Here is a 22,453-nt window from a genome sequence, read left to right as displayed (position 1 = left end):
AGTGGAATTCCAAGTTGCACTACAAATGGCTTGACAAATTAATTACAAATGTAATTACAAATGTAATTACAAAATATTTTTTAGTAGGGCGCAGAACAGCACTATCACAGATGCGCCTTTAAATTTCGGTGCACTATATAGCTCGCAGTTATATTTTTTTTTCTCATTTATCTTCTTAGTGCTCGCTCTTTTGACAATAAGAAGAAAATAAATTTACATTTGCAAGCTCTTTTTACTACATTCTGGGTTTTAAACTGCTTTACCTTTATTGAACTTTGACACGTTAGACATCATTAGAGGATTTGTACTAGATGCGATGCATAATATTTTCGTGGTCGTTTGCAGACAGTTCGGAAGTTATTGGTTTGATTCTTCAAGAACTGAATATTCATTGCGTCGAGAGATGCCAAATATAATTGCAAAAAATCAAAGTTCCAAACGCCGTCGTCCAAATCAACGTTGACTTATTATCAACTGGGGAACATGTTGTTGTAACAGGTTGTAAGCTTCAAAATAATCTATTTTAATTGCAAACTGCAATGCTACCATGAAAAATGCACTGTTTTGAAGTTAATTACTGTTATTGTTTTCAACAAACGCTGATTCAATGCTGAATTAGCATTGATTCAACATGGAATAAATGCTGAATCAACGATGTAGTTTACGACTGATTTCAGCGCTGATATTTCTTATAGGGCACATTTATCTCATCCACTAAAGGAAAAACAAATTTGGAAATCGAAAGATTGGGAGAATTGGTTGCTATTATTCAGCGTTTTTGTATTAAACGACATAGAATCAGGAAGTACGCTGAACATTGGGTGCTATTGGTCGATAGCATAAATATATTATTACAAACTTCAATTAATAGGACGGAATTGATAACAGCTGACAGCAAACTTAAAGAATTCGTATTCAAAATGCAGTTGTTGTACACTATAGGAAAGCCATGACGTTTGATACACATCAAGCGTTGCATTTATGTCAAAGCGTAGCTGATTGGGGACCCAATTATGGAGCCATATTGGGTATTGTTTTGAAAACGGCAATGGCCAATTGATTGCTGATATTAAAGCTGCAAATGGTGTTCTTCACCAATTATGCAGACAATTTCATTACAAAGAGAGCATCGATATTCTTGAAAAACATGTTTATCGCTTAAACCACAGTCCAATCATCGATTTCTGTAATCATTTAGATAAAAAAACCACCAAAAAACGGGTTAATTAAAAAAAATGTAAATACTTTGGGAAACCGTATGTCGTTGATCTCGCAACACTCACGAAATATGAACTTTCTCGAGACCACACCTCATCGTATCATCGAATGGTAAAGAAAGAATGTATTTTTTCATCGTGTAAAAAAGAATCTACTTGTTCCTGTAATTATTACGCTGTAACGCTTGATGGAAAGTTCCTTAAAATTATTGAGTTTTTAGTTGATATGAAGAATATGAAAGAAAAAACGATTTTTCTAGAATTATTCACTGAACCAATGCAATATTGTAGTGCAATAAGGATATTAACTGGTATAAATTAAGAAATAGTAGCAATTGAGACAGAGTCTTTATCAACTGTAGCTGTCTGCTCGAAGATTAATAACAAATCCTATATTACATATGCTCCCAACTTATATCATATCAGTTAAGTAAAAATTGTAATAATAAAAAAGGCAAATGTTTATAAAAATGTAAATAATTTGTATGTACTGCAATAATTATTGCAATATTCTTTATGTATTTTTTTATCAAATTTCTAAAAAGAATTTTACGAAAAATTAGCGTAATAAAGTCTCAATTTATCAAATAAGTTTTATAATATTAATTACAATCGAAATTCAGCGAAAAATCCGAATGAGCGAAAATTGGCTATTGAAATACCTAAGCTTCTGTCTAGAATCTACGTAGATTTTATTTAGATCTACTTTGGCTTCTGAATAGATTATATGCAAATTCTACATGGTTTTCTTCTTGCAGTTGTAATATATATTCTGCAGGGATTCGACGTACATTCAACATGGATCATATATTAGATCCACCAGATAACACGCCATTTTTACATTAATTCACAATGGAATTAATGCAGAATCTGTGCAGAATCTTCAGACATTTGTTTATACGCAGTCTAGATTCTGCATAGATTCTACGTATCTTTTATGTGTGCTTTCTCGTAGATTCTATAAAGATTGTATGCAGTTCCTACTTATTTTTTCAACAGGATCCACGCAGATTCTACGTAAAATCTATAAGAATCTGTGGTGAAACTATATAGAATACATGTAAAATCTACATAGAATCTATGTATAAACAGCATAGAACATACGTAGATTTTACCTAAACAGCGTCTATAGTCTATAAACATTCTACGTAGATTCTGCGTAGACCCTACGTGGATAATTCGGACAGATTCTTGATAGATTCTACGCAGAGATCTACGTAGATTGTATGTAAAATATACGTGTAATATATGAGTATTCTATTCAAAAAATCTATGTAGAATCTACGTATTGCCTGCATGAAATACCACATGGCTTTACACATAACTTTTTTCTTAGACTTCCACTGATAACTTAGCGTGTACTTACTCTTGAAATTACGTCATACCAGGCAGTAGGGGGTAATTAAGTGGTCAGTAAATACCGTGGGTCATCTAGCAATAGGTGATCATGTTATCAGTTACTTATTTTTATTAGTAATAAAGTGGCTATTAAACGCCCTGGGTCACTGATAGGCGCTTAATTCTGTTATTAATTTTTTTTTTTATTAACAATAAAGTTTCTTGTAAACGCACCAGGTCATCTGATAATTGGCGCTTGTATTATCAATTATTTACTTGATTAAAAATAAAGTGGCCACTCAATAAAAAAATCCATATGGATCGATATGGATTTTGTTTCAAAACGCCACATTCATGTAAAATTATATCTATAATATACGATGTGTGCCCTATCTTGTTTGCTCCACTAACATGAGGTTATGGGCCCACACCGTGAAAAGGGCAATTTTGTTGTTTTACACCGTACTCCAGTTATAAGTACTTGTTCACACTTTGATCTCCGAACCATCCGTACCATGGCCACGTCATCGCAATCGACGTGGATGGCCGTCACCCGACTCACTAGAAAAGAAAACTATCGTCACTGGGCGCAATTTTTGTCGAAGCCTGGATGCAGTGCAACGATCTATGGGACACCGTTGAAGCCCCACCGAACGGAACTATTTCTATACAGACTCTGGTAAGCTAATTAAAGCTCGTGCATGTATAATTTTGTCTATTGAACCGACACTTTATTCTCATCTGCCCACGGATTGTAGTACCCAAGAAGCATGGAGAGCGTTGAAGAAATTGTACGACGACTCCAGTCTCATGCGTAAAGTTACGTTATTGCAGAAAGTATCTACCAAGTATTGGACTCCACAGATAAACTCGCCTGCATAGGGTTGAAATTACATACCAAATTAGTTGGGGCATTATTGCTGGCTGGTTTACCGGTGCAGTACAAACCACTCATCCTTGCTCTAGAGGGATCAGGACAGGCAGTGACCGTGGACCTGGTCAAGTTTAAGGTTCTACAAGAAATCAAGATTGATTCTACCTCCGACGAGGCAACACAAGGTTTTTATACACAATCAAATTATAAGCGCATGAGAAAAACGATAAAAGTGAAAGTATTTTGGGTACTAAAAATATACGGTGTTTCAATTGCAATAAGTTCGCGTATATTTCCAAGAACTGACGTGCAAGGCTCCCAGATTTTCGGGAGGTCACCGCATGCGCAGTGCGCAACCACCCTCTCTACATAGAGCAAGCTGGAGCGGGAGAGCCCCCCTACCCAGACCTTTAACCTAAGCCCCGCCCACTTCTCATAACTTAAATATGACATCTTGTCAAGTAAGAGTACAATCGACGATAGCCGCGCAGGCTAAGTCTTTTGCCCCAGTCAAATTTGCCAGCTTTCGAATCTCACTGATGATTTTTTTTTTTTTTTCTCATCTGTACAATTTTTATACGTTAGGTTTTTGTATTAAAAAAATTTTTTGTTGGTTTCTTGCCTTTTGTACGCTTGTTACATGCGACGAGTCGTCACTATAGACAATTTCAACAAAGCAAAATAATAAATTTTTTTTTTTTTATTAAAAAAATGCTTGTAGTTTTTTTTTTTTTTTTTTCAATGTACGTTATACATAAAGTGTCATGACACGTTTATGTAATGATGTAAGCTCTGCATGTATAACGTTTCAATACTAAGACATAATTTTAAAAAATACTATGTACAAGACAAGGTAAGTAAAATTATAAAACAAAATTTTCGTCACTTATGAAGGAAATCAAAACATTAATATTTAGTGAATTAAGCGTCGCGTAATGATAATTAAAGTATTATTTAGTATTTAAAAATTACTAAACGACACGTCTTGATCGTTGTTAATGTAATTCACATTCACGTTCGAAATTAAAAAAAGCCCGGAGAAAGTACAGAGAGAGCGTGCTGTAATAAACATACTCTGAGCGAAAAAAAAGTTGTTCATTTATTCAACAACAACTAAAAATTCATAGATCTTATTAATTATACTATCTGAAATCAGCATGAATTTTTTACTATTTTTTGTCGAGTGATTTTAGGGTACATATAGAAAAATATTGAGAAATTGCAGCATGAGCTTTTATGGCAATCCATATTTTTCGACCAGACTTATTTCCAAGAACAAATACTTGTAGCGAAGTAAGTTGTTAATGATACACCAATCAAAAAAAAGTTCGTGCAATTCGGGACAGATTAATGTATTAAACAGTGTTGCTTACCAACCATTATAATGTTATAGTGAATTACATTAACAATGATCAAGACGTGTCGTTTGGTAATTTTAAAATACTAAATAATACTTTAATTATCATTACTCGACGCTTAATTCACTAAATATTAATGTTTTGATTTCCTTAATACGTGACGAATATTTTGTTTTATAATTTTACTTACCTTGTCTTGTACATAGTATTTTAAAAAATTTTATCTTAGTATTAAAACGTTATACATGAGCTTACATAATTACATAAATGTGTCATGACACTTTATGTATAACGTACATTGAAAAAAAAAAAACTACAAGCATTTTTTTAATAAAAAAAAAAATTAATTATTTTGCTTCGTTGAAATTGTCTATAGTGACGACTCGTCGCATGTAACAAGCGTACAAAAGGCAAGAAACCAACAAAAAATTTTTTTAATACAAAAACCTAACGTATAAAAATTGTACAGATGAGAAAAAAAAAAAAAACGTTCATCAGTGAGAGTCGAAAGCTGGCAAGTTTGACTGGGGCAAAAGACTTAGCCCGCGCGGCTATCGTCGATTGTACTCTTACTTGACAAGATGTCATATTTAAGTTGTGAGAAGTGGGCGGGGCTTAGGTTAAAGGTTTGGGCAGGGAGGCGCTTCCACTCCAGCTTGCTCTATGGAGAGAGGGTGATTGCGCACTGCGCATGCGGCGAACTCCCAAAAATCTGGGAGCCTTGCTGACGTGTACCACGAAGAACAAAAGTACACTTAAACAAAGCTCAAGAAAACAATACCGAGGACGAAGATGAAAAAGATATCGAAGCTACATGCGCATTTCTCTCTGGTTTCGTCAATGCAAGATAAACAAAAGGCAAAAGATACAAAAAATGTCGAGTGGATTCTTGACTCCGGAGCCTCTAGACATATGTCCAATAGTCGTGAAAATTTCAAAACAATTAGAAAATCGCAAATTAAACACATAACAGTCGCTAATAAAGAGAAGGCTAACGTCGAAGCTGAAGGAGAAGTTAAACTGATACCAAAAAATAAACAATCCAATCAGTGTGAGGAATTGTCCGATGTGTTATATGTCCCTAATTTGAATTGTAATCTGTTGTCGGTTGGCTCGATTATAAACAAGGGCTACAAGGTTGACTTTGACGACAATAACTGCAATATTTTGAACAAAAATGATGAAGTGGTTCTGCGTGGTAAGCTTAGCTCAAACAAAGTATAAAAAGTGGATCTTGAATGTAACACCAACATTGAAACAGCATCAATTAATGAAGTGGGTGCTTTCGGCGCTGTCCCAACAGAAGACATCATGATGTGGCACCGAAGAATGGAACATTTAAACCAACAATATTTAAAAAAACTTATATATAGATGGCGCTGCCACAGGATTAAACTTCGACTCCTCTCAGTCCATCAGCTTCTGCTCATCGTGTGTGGCTGGCAATCATGTAAAGGCGCACTTCAAGTCTAGCACACAGCGTGCGTCTGGCAGACTTCATTTGGTGCACTCAGACATCTGCCAAATAGATCAGCTGTCCGTTGGAGGAGCTAAGTATATTTTAGCGTTTCTTGATGATTTTTCGCGAAAACTTTTTGTTTATTTTTTAGCTAACAAAATCCAAACCTTGTTATGTTTACGTCACTTCTTTAAGTACATGTATAATCAATTCGATATATCTCTAAAAATCTTAAGAACTGATAACGGAATGGAGTACATCAACAGCGGTGTCAGTAGTCTTCTCAAGGAATACGGCATACAACATCAGACTACCGTGACGTATAATCCGCAGCAGAACGGAAGGGCAGAGCGAGTGAATCGCTCTCTTCTTGAAAAGATCAGGATGCATGCTCTCTGAGTCGCAGCTAAGCAAGGATTTATGGGCTGAGGCGGCAGCAACCGCTGCCTACATAATCAATCGCTCGCTCAGGATTGAGCTCAACGGAAAAACATGTGAGGAACTATGGACGGGTTTCAAACCGAACCTATCTCACATGAGAGTCTTCGGCCGGCCGGCTGTCGAGCAATGACCTACAACCTACAACCCCAGTCATCGACGAGGCAAGCTTGATCCTAAGTCAAGACAATGTGTTTCCCTTGGGTTACAGTGCAACAAGTAAAGGATATAGGCTGTGGAACAAGGCAGCAAAGAGGGTGATCATCGCCCGAGACGTCGTTTTCATCGAGAGTGAGACAAAATTATCACCAGTCTCACCTTTTCTTACTGTCGACTCATTGGCCGAATCTGACAAGACCACTCAGAAGCCAGAGGTCACTGATCAGCCACTGCAGCCGTTATAGATCGACCGGACTGAAGACAGTTCGAGTGACGGTGGGCTTACTGAACAAAGGCGTAGACCACAGCGATAGAGGAAGAAGCCAAAACAATTCGACGATTACGTCATCTACGGCTCTGTCACTCGATCCGACGAGCCGTATACCTTCTCAGAGGCGATAAACTCACCAGAGACTAACCAGTGGATTGATACCATGAAGCGCGAGCTTCCTTTGCTCAAGGAGAATCAGACTTGGGATCTGTGTCAGGCTCCGCCGGACAAGCCCATCATTGGCTCGAAGTGGATCTTCAAGAAGAAAAATGGACCTGGCGACAGTCGATCGTACAAAGCAAGAATTGTGGCGCGTAATTTTTCCCAGGTGCAGTAGTGAATTACGACGACACTTACTCACTGGTGGTGAGATTCACTACGCTACGTTCCCTGTTTGCCTATGCTGTTCATCTCGATTTCAACATTGTTCATTTTGATGTTGAAACGGCTTTTCTACATGGGGAACTCGATGAGGAGGTCTACATGAAAATGCCTGAGAGACAGCTGAGTGAGGAATCGAGCAACCAGGTATGCAGATTTTACAGGGCCATCTACGGCTTGAAGTAGGGTAGCCGAAATTGGAACAAGAAACTGAACCGTTTTTTTTAGCGTTGCACTTAGAGCGCTCGCAGTACGACCAATGCATTTACCATCATTTATCAGACAGCAATCAGCTTATTATTGTTGCTGTATTCGTAGATGATATATTGGTATTGACGAACTCACAGAAATACTTGGGCATCATTAGCAAGTCAATGAGTGACGCTTTCCCGGTCAACAACCTCAGTCCAGTGTGAATAGGTTCCTTGGCATTGAGGTAACGAGGGATCGTGTGAAGGGCAGTCTCACTCTAGACCAGACGAACTATGTCAATGAAATCCTACAACACGACCAGGTGGACGACTGCAACTCATCGCCTAGCCCCATGGACCCGTCATTGCGTCTTTTGCTGCCTTCCAATCTGTCACATTCAGATATTCGATAGCAGAGTGCTCTGGGCTCTATTACATATTTGGTGTAGGGTTCGAGACTGGACTTAGCCCATGCTATATGATATTTGAGTCGTTTTAACCAATCAAACGACCAAACGCATTTGAACGCCGTCAAGCGAATCTTCACTACTCACTGCTATACAAAAACGATGAGAATTCCAAAATCGTTGGCTGCTGCGATGTTTATTGGGCTTCAGATTCAAGCGACCCGCGATCAACTACGGGCTACGTCTTTGTGGTGAAGGGAGGAGCCGTTAGCTGGAATTCGCGAAGACAACAAACTGTCGCCTTATCGAGCACGGAAGCCGAATATTTGTCCTTGTCGTCGGCAACACAGCAGGCTGCGTGGCTCAGAGGCCTGGGCATGGAGCTGAGGATCCAGTCCAACGAATAAATAACGATAAATTGCGACAACAAAGGGGCAATCAACTTGGCATTGAATGCCAGATTCAGCGCGCGAACCAAGTACATTGATACACGTCACCACTTCATAAAGCAGAAACTCATCGACTCTAAGGAACTGTGCATAAACTTCGTACCATCATCACAGATGATTGCTGATCCCTTTACCAAGATTTTTACTCCTGACAAACTCAAAAATTTCAAAAACAATATCGTAAAAGGTGTTACAAATATGTATAGAATTATTGAATGGTTATTTTTTTTAGTTAGTTATTTTATAATTATTGTACTCTTCAAATGAATTTTTAATTAATGAAGGGGGCGTGTAGTTATAAGTGATTAATTTTATATGTGTAAAGGTGGCGCACTTGTCGCACATTTTGTGCTCAGCCTGTGAGCGTTGTGCGTTGGTGCAGTCTCTGACGGTGAAACAAGTTACAATAACCATTACAATTAAATAATAACAAGTTAAGAGATATATTGTATACTTAGAGAATAAAAGATTTTGTTTACCCTCCTGAAAAATCCCACCCGAGATCTCATCTGATATCTCAGGTGAGATCTCATGCCAAATTCTCATCTGAGATCTCAGGTGAGATTTCTAAAAGAAAAATAAAAAAAAAAAATTGTGCAACGATTGTAATTCATACATTAATAGACAGATTACCCAAAGTATCAACAGTTATAGAAAATAAAAAAAAAATTTGGCTAATGTGGGACACGAACTTGATCCCCCAGTTTGTTAGGCAAGCATCTTACCGCTTGGCCGGAGTGGATGAGATAATAGTCCGACAATTTACGTCTATATAAAGTGTAAGTACCATGTGTTACTGTTTTTCTTATTCACAACTGAATCATACAATTATTAATAGATATAATTTTTCCCAATCTTAATTCTGATAGTTAACCAACTAGACAATATGCAGGAACATTATTTTCTTCACAAAAAATATTATCTCTCTTAATTTTACTCTTGAGGGAGCTTTATATCCAAGTAAGGCATAAGTTTTTAATATCATAAATGTTTATTTAAATGTAATAATAAAGAAAAACTACAATATAAAACAGGGGGACTTGATGTGTTGTGAATAAATTATTTAAAAAAAATCCAAATTGCTTGCGTGTATATTATCTCATTTTGAAAAAACACTTATAAAAAATGAAAATCCTTAAAGCAATTCATGTTAGTCTAACTTTTCAAAGCTTATTATACTCCGTAAATAATTACAGATGAAGTCATCACTGAAAATTTGTTGATATAATTCGTGTGTAGTGAGTTAAATGTAATTGTTTTCCGAAAACGCAAAAAAAGAGTGAAAACCTACAGTTTTGTAGAAACAATTGCACCTAACTCGTTACACATGTATTGTATCAAAAAATTTACAGTAATTACTCCATCTGAAATTCTTCAAAGAGTACAATAAGCTTTGAAAAGTTGGGATAACATGAATAGCTTTAAGGATTTTCAACTTTTATAAGTGTTTTTTTTAAATAAGATAATATACACGCAAGCAATTTGGATTTTTTTAAAATAATTAATTCACAACACATCAAGCCCCTCTGTTTTACAATGTAGTTTTTCTTTATTATTACATTTAAACATACATTTATGATATTAAAAACTTATGCCTTATTTGGATATAAAGCTCCCTCAAGAGTAACTTCAAGGGAGATAATATTGTTAGTGAAGAAAATCATGTTCCTGCATATTGTCTAGTTGGTTAACTATTAGAATTAAGATTGGGAAAAATTATATCTATTAATAATTGTATGATTCAGTTGTGAATAAGAAAAACAATAACACATGGTACTTACACTTTATATAGACGTAAATTGTCGAACTAGCATCTCATCCACTCTGGCCCAGCGGTAAGATGCTTACCTGCTAAATTCGGGACTCAAGTTCATGTCCCATATACGTCGAATTTTTTTTTTTTTTTTCCTATAACTGTTGATATTTAAGGTAATCATTCTATTAATGTAAAAATTATGTTATAATCCCTACTGCCTGGTATTACGTTATTCCACTAGAAATTACACAGTAAGTGATTTGTGTAATCTCACGAAAAAACTCATGTGTAAAGCCATGTGGTATTCCATGCAGTCAATTGGTAGGTATATTTCATGTATAATGCTTGATGGCGTTCCACATGGCATTACACATGGCATGCCACGTGTAATTACGTTAATAAAATAAAAAAAATATTACTACATACATTAATAAATACCAAATGTAAATTTTACTTATTTAAATACACGATAATACACCCCCAACTTTATCAGTTAATAAACAAAGTAAGGTCTGTATTGAATGGCCATAAAGAAATCGTATGTATAATTATAATAGTAATGAAGCTTGTGTGTGGATTTCCGGCTATGGACAGGTTATGCAAACGATATTTTGGCTGAAAATAAACCCGCAAATCAAATTATATTCTTTAAAATCAGCTTTTCAGTTTGGGGACCAATTATACGTTAATAATTTTTGTGACAGAGTAATCTCACGCGAGTATAGCCACGATGTGTAAGTTTTGCTAAAATTACCAAAAAATGTCTACGTTTCACATACTTTGAATCTTTAATGTTTTACTTGTTGAAATAGTGAAATATGTATTTTATCATTATATAATTACGCACAAAGGGCTTGCATATAACTTGTCTGTATGATACATTTGAGATAAAGCATTGGAAATTTAAGGATTTAGGTATTACAATAAATTATTAATGTTAAACAAACACATTTTTTCAATTTATTTTCGTAAAATAATAAACATTTGTGGCATTTTCATTCTAAGAATGTAATAATAAAAAAATAGTGGCCTTTTTATAGTACATTTTTCGATTCGATGCTGGTAGACATAATTTAGTAGTGGTAGATGTTGGGCATCTGGGCAGTGTACTTTTTATCTTCAATCTCTACACAAACAACAATTTTACTTAAGCTGTCAGTCTCAAACATAACTAATTCAGCACCAATGGAGCCAATAGATTGAGTAGAGCATGTTATCCTACTAGATGCGTTTATTATATGGTAAAGTATTGTTCAGTTTTGTACCTGAATATTTGCCGACAAACCTTTTCTAAATTCAAATTGCGTCACGTTTGTTATTCTTGTATTAAAGTTGAAGTAATTTTCCGATCATACGCCTTTATCATCGCGTACATTTGCAATGCCCAAGAGACCGTTTTACCTTTACTCTTGTACCTTTATTTATCAATGTACTAGAATTCGAGCTAGAATTTCTACTTTAACTTTTGTCTCTATAAATATTGCTGTGCGAGCAAAGTAAGTTATTTAGCGCGCCGCGGCGGCAGAGAAAGCTTCTCTCCGCTTGCCTTCACTTGAGCACATTTTCATAATTTAAGCACTGTAAATATATTGTAAATATTTTTATTGCACATTTGCGTTATATTTATTTTCCGCCGTAAACCACTTCCACCTCTACACGACTGAACTGGATTGGGAGCAGCATAAAACCCCTTCCCTCGTGAACATTTTTGGTAGCAGAGCGTGGTTCCAGGGACCGACGGTCAGTGCAGGAGTGGATATGTGCTAGTGCTCAGTGAAGCCTTGAATTTTGCCTTGACCATTTGATGCCGTGTACGTGAACGCGCTCTCGCGAAGCTGCAGTAGTGAGATTCAAGGAATCAGAGTGTGTGCATGCTCTCCGTGCTTGAATTTGCCAAGGCGGGTGGTCGTTAGCTGCCAACACTCAGCCCTATTATCAAGCGCTTCATCGCGACATCGACTGCGTCATGGCAGACGTCAAGGAACTCAAAATTTTACTTAAGCGTCAACAGGAGTTGTACAAAAGCATTAGCAATGCTTACGAAAACCTCAAGAAGCGCGGCAAGGATAAGTTCACTCGTGCAATCATCGAGAGCCGTATACAGCAACTACGAAGAAACTGGGATTACTTCAAGGACACTCATCTCAGGATTCTCAACATTGCTCCAGAGGATACTAAGGACATCGGCTATTTCGATGAAAACAGCTACGAAATCGCCGAAGAAGCTTACCTCGATTCGGCAGCTAATTTGGCTGAACAGCTCGGAAAACTTCCTGCATCGCCCGCAACAGACCCAGCTCCTGTTCCACCAGCTAACTCTCGCAACCTGCCATCCATTGCTGTGCCCACATTTTCCGGACATTTCAACGACTGGCTCGAGTTTAAGGATCTGTTCTCTGCGATCATAGTCAACGATTCTCGACTTTTCAACGTCGAGAAGCTTCAGCACCTCAAGACGCATGTGCAAGGCGAGGCGGCTGAATTGTTGAGGACGATCCAGGTAATCGACGCCAACTTCGAGGCTGCATGGAAAAGGTTGGAGGATCATTATGCAAACAAGCGGCGCTTGGTTGCCGCGCTAACTCGCGATTTGCTAGCCGCGCCGGCTGTAAGCAACGAATCGCCGCTCGAACTCAAGGCATTGCTCAGTGGCACTGTAAATGCCTTGGCTGCACTTAAACAGCTTAAGCGTCCGACGGACCAGTGGGATGACTTGGTGGTCGCTGTTACAGCTCGGAAACTCGACGCTCGAACTTTCCGAGAATGGGAGTCATCGCTCAGCAGTACCCACGAGCCTCCTGCACTTGAAACGCTCGTGCGTTTTATTGAACAACGCATCTCGATGCTCGAGATCGTTGCGTCTTCTACAGAGAAGGCAACACGGAAGAAGGACAAGACGGCGTCTTTTACTTCGCACGCATATGCCGCCTTTACGGAGAAATGCCGCTTTTGCCAAGGTGAGCATTTCATACTACGCTGTGCCGATTTCAAAGCAAAATCGCCACATGAACGCAAACAGTTTGTTGAGGCCAAGAACATGTGCTATAATTGCCTTGGTGCTCACAAACTCGCAAGCTGCAAATCAAGCAAACGATGCCTAACTTGCAACGGGCATCACCATACGCTGCTGCACGAGAATCCTGCCACTACAGTGCATCTTGCATCTTCTGCATGGCCTGCTACACTCACGAAAGGGAGTCGCGTATCCTGTCATTGGATGGCATCGCCAGACTCTTCAAACACTACGCTGTTGCCTACTGCGCTCGTCCGAATTCAAGGCCCGGACGGACGCACACTCATCGCTCGTGCCATGCTCGACAACTGCTCTCAGCGATCCTTTGTTGCAAAGAGCCTGTTAAGTAAACTTCGCCAGGAATATGAAGAGGCCAGCATGGAGGTCATTGGCATCGGTGGCATCAAGACTCCGCGAGTTCATGGAAAAACTTACCTTACTCTCGCCTCCATGGTTAGCGACGGGAAGCTCACGTGCGAAGCTCTAGTGCTCTCGCTTATATCCAGCTACAGGTCAGGAAACTTCAAGCTTCCAGGCGACTGGAAGTATCTACAGGGTTTGGAGCTTGCAGACGACTTTCGAGCCGATCTGACGGAAATTGAGTTGCTGCTAGGAGCTGATGTACTTCCACGAGTTCTTCAAGAGGGCTCACGCATCGGACTACCTGGGACACCCATGGCCCAGCGCACCATATTCGGCTGGACGCTTTCCGGTCCATTACATTATTGACATTTTCAAAATACAGACTCTAAGTTTGTTTTACATAAGTGCAGTGCTAATTGTTAATACTCCGTTTACCCCGAACCGTAGTATGGCGGGCGGTATGTTCAGTTTTGTACCTGAATATTTGCCGACAAACCTTTTCTAAATTCAAATTGCGTCACGTTTGTTATTCTTGTATTAAAGTTGAAGTAATTTTCCGATCATACGCCTTTATCATCGCGTACATTTGCAATGCCCAAGAGACCGTTTTACCTTTACTCTTGTACCTTTATTTATCAATGTACTAGAATTCGAGCTAGAATTTCTACTTTAACTTTTGTCTCTATAAATATTGCTCTGCGAGCAAAGTAAGTTAGTTAGCGCGCCGCGGCGGCAGAGAAAGCTTCTCTCCGCTTGCCTTCACTTGAGCACATTTTCATAATTTAAGCACTGTAAATATATTGTAAATATTTTTATTGCACATTTGCGTTATATTTATTTTCCGCCGTAAACCACTTCCACCTCTACACGACTGAACTGGATTGGGAGCAGCATAAAACCCCTTCCCTCGTGAACAAGTATTAATTCTTTCTTTGTATCCATATCAACTACGAAATAAACTATTCTGATAATTGTCCCATCTGATAGTTGAGCATAGCTATTATCTGATCGTATGTATGGAACACATTGTGCGACTGAAAATTCTTATACATTTCAACTGTACATGCCAGTTATACAATTAATTGCATTGTCATATCTTACTAATATATAAAGCAGAAGCGCTAAAACCGTTGTAATCGCTAACCGCGAAAACTACTGAACCGATTTTGCTGAAATTTTTCACACTGATTCATGATACTTCTTAGATGGTTTTAGTATAGTTTTTATCTTAAAAAATTCAATAACAATAGCAATAAATGAGCTCAAAGTTTTGCAAAAATACGCCAGCTTTTTACTTTAGTTCAGTAAAATCCGCTAGGTGGCGTCGACATAAAATCGAAGCTACCTGCAACATAATTAAATAAGTGTGGTTATAATAGGCCGGAGCGTATCGATAGTTGTACAGTCGAGCTTCGGCAGCTCATCAAGTTGAACAGAGAATGCTGGTGATAGTCTTGCAGCTGGGTATCCCGGTTACGGACAACACTCATCTCTAAGGGGAAGGGACCTAAGTGTCCCTTTACCTTGAATCTCAAAGAGTGCGATGAAAAAAAAAAAAATTAATTTTAACCGGTGCCGTCTGCCAGAATACCAGGAGACATATCTAGCCAGAGCACAATCTGCACCAACTCTTCAGAGTTGTGTGGCAGTCCTACCATACCACCTGGTGCAGTTAGAGAATTTGTGGCTACAAATGTAAGCAGGGGAAAACAGCTCTGAGGGGCACGAGCAGCCACAACGGCTTCCTTCTTGGTCGTCGCGTCCCCAACGCGCTTACCCACATATTCCCGTCTAACGATGACCAGTTGGTTATCCGGGGAACGACCCGAGACGAGATATTCTTTGGTCAGCGGCGTACCTCCCTCCATCACAGTCTCCGTACATCAAGACTCCCAGGGTAAGAATCAAGCAACCCGTAGCCAGCTCTTCATCATCAGGAATAATAATAAAGAATAGCCTGGAAATTTCACCACTGGCGCTTTTTAGGGCCATTATAAGTATGTACGTTCCCTACTTAACCATCAATTTCATCGGTTCTTTTTAGGGGCCACTTAAGTGTAAACTACCTTGCCAACAAATACATTTTTATTACCATTTCCCGAAGCGATTCGTCGACTAAAAGACTATATTAACTAAAGACGGGCACTATTAAACCAAGTCAGCTATTCACTGGCGGACGTCACCTGCGGAGTTGTTCTTCGCAAGGCTGGAAAACCCGGTGACCGACGACCCTGTTTTACCCTCTCGACTCTAAGCATTCAACCAGGAATCACTGATCCTCTCCAATGTCTGCGTTGGGCAAACCTATAACAGCTATGTAGGAAAAAAATTTGAGCCAACGGGACAGCCTCCACTGGACAAGTATTACTAACCAATTTCTTCATCTAAGATCACCAAAACAACTGAATCTGCAAATAAAAAAGGTACTTTAGACACCAACGTCTTCGACGTTATACCGGGAGACGTTGGGAAAGAGCACTAAAACTAGCCCCAAAGCTTCGGACTTTGTAATTTTTCTCCCAATCAGTCTGGGTCTTCAACAGTAAGCCAGAGAAGATCACCCTGAGGTATCCAGGCAGTCACAATTGCTGTTAACTGCAGTCAAAAAAGAGTTAACTTAAGAAGCTCACCGGTCTTTTTTAGGGCCATCGGACGTCGAACTACCTTGCCAAAAAATGTATTAAAATTAACAAAGTTGACTGAAAATAGCCTTTAGGGGTCATAAAAGTCGTAAGCATGCCAATAGTCGCAAAAGGGTATATTGGAAAGAAAACTTCAAATGTATCTAATGAATACAATTTGAGGCGTCAAGAAACTGACGCAGAAAATTTATCGAGATTGAAACACCAGCGTCAAAATCGACAACTTAAGAGTCCATTACGTGAGAGATCAGCTTTTCATTGTACCCTCACAGCAATCTCTGAAATCTTTAAAGATCCTATTCCAGATTTTTAAATAAGTAGAAAATGTATTACTGTTTTAATGGCAATAAAAATGTTGGGTTTTAGGTCCAGGACTTTGTTGCTCTGGTAATAAAATTGTGAGATATGAGAAAAAAAAATTTTTTTTTAATATAAATTTTTTGGGGGTTTGAAATCTTAACAGCTTTAAAAAATAGCTCTTTTCGTGAATTTCACAGAAAAAACTGTAAATCAACAACTTCTTATAGCCATCGATTATTTTATGGCATAAAGAACGCACGGTACTTTTCAGCATAATTATTTTTTTGAATTTTTACACCTTATTATTTGACCAAATTAACTGTATGGATTCCGAAAAAATATGTTTTTAATAAGAAGATTTTTGTTCTGAGATGTATCGGGAATATGTGTAAAATTTTCTAACTAAAAATGTTTCACATTACATGTTAACACACTACGGTGTTTTATTTAGTAAGTCTCGGGGGAAGCCGAGACGGTGGGCTGCTAGTAATTTATACATCTCAAATGGGGAAATACTAGGAAGGGCACCTCGAAGAACTTACAGGTTTTTAAGAAACGAGATAACCCTCCAGAAAATTCAAGTCATGACTCTGATGAGGATAATGAGAACGTTTTAACCGAAACCGAATACAAGAGTTGTAGATGGAAATCACGAAGTAGAAATTGAAAGCATTGAGAACTATGAGTTGAGGCGTTCATTTTTCTACACTTATTTTGTAAATAAAATTCTATGCCGTTTCATTGTTGATAGCACACTGCAAATTTTTTATAGGTGTACGTAGGAGCAAATAAATATGTGGACAAAGATTTTTACGATTTTTTATGTAAAAGAGAGCCGGGATGTTTTTTGCGAGAAATTTTTGTCATATACTGGAGTACTGAAGCAATAGCCAATCGCTGCATATCTAAAGAGAAGATAATAATTCGGTTGGAGAACAGAAGCCCAAGAAAAACTTTAACACCTAAGAAATATAAGGATCTCAAGAGTAAGTAAATACTTATTGCTTTTTTTTAATATTAACAATTATATTCACCGATCAAAAAAATTTTTACGTTCTAGAAATGTACAAAGTATACTTGAAAAACAGATTTATGTCTAAAGAAACACAAGCAAAATATTTTGCGAAGATGAATCGGAGCATAGATCATAAGATTAAAGAAGTAATAAGAAATAACTTGTATAAAGAGGTATATGAATAGTGAGAAGTTATTCAAAAATGCCATAATTTACAAAAATAACTATTTAGATAGCATAGATTGCCCAAAACATGCGTTTGTTCTTATGTGTCTACCAGCATCAAATCAAAAAATGTACTGGCAAAAGGCCACTATTTTTTATTATTACATTCTTAGAATGAAAATGCCACAAACGTTTATTGTTTTACGAAAATAAATTGAAAAAATGTGTTTGTTTAACATTAATAATTTATTGTAATACCTAAATCCTTAAATTTCCAATGCTTTATCTCAAATGTATCATACAGACAAGTTAAATGCAAGCCCTTTGTGCGTAATTATATGCTGATAAAATACATATTTCACTATTTCAACAAGTAAAACATTAAAGATTCAAAGTATGTGAAACGTAGACATTTTTTGGTAATTTTAGCAAAACTTACACATCGTGGCTATACTCGCGTGAGATTACTCTGTCACAAAAATTATTAACGTATAATTGGTCCCCAAACTGAAAAGCTGATTTTAAAGAATATAATTTGATTTGCGGGCTTATTTTCAGCCAAAATATCGTTTGCATAACCTGTCCATAGCTGGAAATCCACACACAAGCTTCATTACTATTATAATTATACATACGATTTCTTTATGGCCATTCAATACAGACCTTACTTTGTTCATTAACTGATAAAGTTGGGGGTGTATTATCGTGTGTATAAATAAGTAAAATTTACATTTGGTATTTATTAATGTACATAGTAATATTTTTTTTATTTTATTAACGTAATTACACGTGGCATGCCATGTGTAATGACATGTGTAATGCCATGTGTAATGCCATGTGAACGCCATCAAGCATTTTACATGAAATTTACCAACCAATTACCTGCATGGAATACCACATGACTTTACACATGAGTTTTTTCGTGAGATTACACAAATCACTTACTGTGTAATTTCTAGTGGAATAACGTAATACCAGGCAGTAGGGAATCGTTGCACAAAATTTATTTTTTATTTTTCTTTCAGAAATCTCACCCATGATCTCAGATGAGAATTTGGCATGAGATCTCACCCTTAGAGTAGGAAGTACGTAATGGTATAACTTGTAGGCAACTGAAGAGAGAGAAAGCATTAGGTTTGGGGTACCCCACTTTTTAACCCTTTTCTCCTTGTTCGCATGCGATTGGCTATCCGTTGACCCTATGTATACATATACCTATAGGTATGGTAGTATTTCATGTATGTAGGTATACTTTTGTAGCCTGTTTATTGACTCTAGTACAGTGTCTGCTATTCATAATGATTGCGCGTATAGCGATCATTAATGAGTATAATTAGTAAATAATTTTTGAAATAATGAGTGTACCTATCTGAGTGTAATTCCGCTACTGATAAGCCACTTGTATTAATTGAGTTCGATACTACTAAGTATGTACGCACAATCATCACGAGTAGCAGACACTACACTAGACTCAGTAAAGAGCCTACACAGAGAGTTGGTTTCCTGTAAGTATACAGTGAACGAAATTCGTACACCTACAGATGGCGTGCCGTCCTCACGAAATAGAGTGAATGTCCAGCGTACACTGAGATTCCTCATGCATGCACCCTACTACTGCGCGCTCGTCTATGTTCACTTGGATTTTTCGTGCCAACGACTGTGTTCACTGAGATTTCTCGTAAACGCTGTGAAATACTGTTGGCACGTATCATCGTTTTTTGTGAATCTTGCGTATCTCGTATTTTAATTCGTTTGCACTATAAAATATAAAAAATTATGGGCTATTGTTACGAATAAAATTCATAAAAATTCAATCACAAAAATTTATTTAAAAATACAAAATTATACGTTAACTTGAACACATACTTGAACAAAAAAATTCATATATAATCTTTCTGTTTTATGATCGACTAAACTCATGAATAACTATTCGGGCTCACTACTTCACTAACTACGTCATTGCGTGTACGAGAAATCTCAGTGAACACAGTCGTTAGCACGAAAAATCCAAGTGAACATAGACGAGCGCGCAGTAGTAGGGTGCATACATGAGGAATCTCAGTGAACTCAGACGAGCGCGCAGTAGTAGGGTGCATGCACGAGAAATCTCAGTGTACGCTGGACATTCACTCTATTTCGTGAGGACAGCACGCCATCTGTAGGTGTACGAATTTCGTTCACTGTATACTTACAGGAAACCAACTCTCTGTGTAGCCAGATCATCTGTTCACAGAAGAATACTAAAAGATACCTAAATTCTTTACCTAAAAAGTACAATTTCTAATTTAGAAATTTCTTGGCATTAAGACCATTCCGTTATTTGGAGCAGTTTTCATGGCGTGATTCGGGAAACTGCACAATATATTAATGTACACTTTTGACAGTTTACGAAATGTAATAAGTTTATTTATCTAACTTTAAGATTATCGATAAGGACACAGATTGTAAGTGGTAATGTTTTTAAATATGTGTAAAATAGAATGTTATGAGTTCACTGTTTACATATTGCACATATACAAATTTTTGTTATAACATATGTTGTATAATCTTGTCTAGAATAACATAATAAATTGGCATTATTTATTATATGCATTGTAAATATATTCCTCATTCCTTAAGCGTGTTTGTAAGAGCACTAGTAAGGTCAATGTCCCCATTATGACCACAAATTTCATCACACTTACATCTTTAATTTTTTTTTCTGAACGGTAAGCTTTAACAGTAGAAATTTTGGTATTAGCTGCTGCGCTATAAATTTACCATTCTTATTCTAATTTTTAAATATCGTTCTTAGTTGTTAAAATACTTTATTGTATAAAAAGATTATAAGACCAAAATGTACATAATTATGAAACGTTGTACCTATTGTTTCATATTGTGTCCCTATTTATGAAACATTTTAAAAAACATTGATTGATTATCATATTTTAAGACAATTAAAGCTTTTTCACTTGCATAACACTATTTTGTTGAACCAAAATAATTATATCGTTTATTTGTTTACTAGAAATATAAAAATTCCTGGTTGAAGTTTGTGCTATATTACGTACAGTTCAAAAGATAGGTTATGTACGACTTTGTCCCTATTTATGGAACTATCTTTAAAATTAGTCATTTATTGTATGTAAATGTTTATCAGGGTAGTTGTATAACAAATACATAAATTTTTATGTTCCATGAATAGGGACACGTTCCACGAATAGGGACATTTACCTTAGCAATAAAGTATGTGTGAAAAATTATTAAAAAATCTGACATAAGATCTTACATAAGATCTTACGCAAGATCTTATGTAAGTTCTTCGTTGAAAACCAAATATAAGTTCGTGTTAAAGATCTTACATGGGATCTGGTATAAGATCTTATGTAAGATCTTACGTAAGAACTTATGTAAGGACTGAAATAAGAACTGTTATAAGAACTTATGTAAGATCTTATGTAAGTTCTTGTGAATTATTTATAGCTGGGATATTGAATTAAGGCTTGATTGTTTCTTCAAAGTACCAGCTGATGTGCTCTTCTCATCATTTTGGGTTTAAATAGTTATGTTATTAGTTATCAACAATAATCTCTTATTATTAAAAGTCAGTAAAGTAGAAATTTTAGAAATTTTAGATGATACACGGAGTGCCCTTAAAAAGTGGGGTACCACAAACCTACTGCTTTCTCTCTCTTCAGTTGCCTACACGTTATCTCATTACGTCCTTCCTCCATATGTATATGCTCTAAGCATATGCCCGAGCCCTTAGGCTACAGTCACATGGAGCGATGGAGCGCAATAGATCCATAATAGATCACATAGACATTTTTTGCTTATTTCATTGTGAACGTTCATATTGAAAAGGGGGTTTCACTGTTCCGCTAAACTCAAATTGAGTGAACAGACTGAGCAGACCTATACGGTGTTCTCTGGGGCCGTACCATATAACTTTTTTTTGCTTCACAGGCCTATGTTATAACATAGGCCGATGTACAGAAAATAGTTAGTATATGGTACGGACCCTGTCAGTCAACATAGTTGCGACCATAGGCTTTGTTGCCTGATGGAAAAAGAGGTATAGGTCTGTTCAGCCTGTTCACTCACTTTGAGTTTAGCGGAACCGTGGAACCCTCTTTTCAATATGAACGTTCAAAATGAAATAAGCAAAAAATGTCTATGTGAATAGCTCCAGGGTCCGTACCATAGATTCGTTCACCTTACAATCCAGGGACGGTCGGGGACAGTGTGGGCGAGTCGGAGACGAAAGTGAACAAGTGCTCTTCTCCGATCGTCCGCGATCGTCCCTGACCGTACGCGATGCGCAGTTGTACACGTTAGGTTAGGTTAATGCTGTATGTAAACAATTGTTTGTAAATAAAGAAGTGCAAATACAAACAAGTTTGTTTACTTTTTGCATTAACCTAACCTAACGTGTACAACTGCGCATCGCGTACGGTCAGAGACGATCGCGGACGATCGGAGAAGAGCACTTGTTCACTTTCGTCTCCGACTCGCCCACACTGTCCCTGACCGTCCCTGGATTGTAAGGTGAACGAATCTCATATAACTTTTTTTTGCTTTGCAGCAGCGTTGGGTTAGGCGGATTCAATATCGGAACTGTTTCCCTAGATCGTATATATAGCTATACGATCTAGGGAGAATGTTCCGTCGAGCAGAC

The 22,453-nt window shown here is 37.3% G+C and overlaps 1 protein-coding gene across 1 annotated transcript in view; it reads right to left on the bottom strand.

Annotated features, from left to right (window-relative positions):
* Nucleotides 1–19,201, bottom strand: part of LOC106647054 (pleckstrin homology domain-containing family J member 1) — a 122,201-nt gene extending 103,000 nt beyond the window's left edge. The window contains exon 1 of the mRNA XM_089595282.1: nucleotides 19,162–19,201. The gene's annotated coding sequence lies outside the window, so the exon portion shown is untranslated. The remainder of the gene's footprint in view (nucleotides 1–19,161) is intronic.
* Nucleotides 19,202–22,453: the final 3,252 nt, after the last annotated feature.

Source organism: Copidosoma floridanum, unplaced genomic scaffold (genome assembly GCF_036245765.1).
Source record: "Copidosoma floridanum isolate Cflo_tuat_1 unplaced genomic scaffold, Cflo_Japanese_pri ptg000002l, whole genome shotgun sequence".
Taxonomy (NCBI): Eukaryota; Metazoa; Arthropoda; class Insecta; order Hymenoptera; family Encyrtidae; genus Copidosoma; species Copidosoma floridanum.
This window is presented reverse-complemented; position numbering and strand designations above follow the sequence as displayed.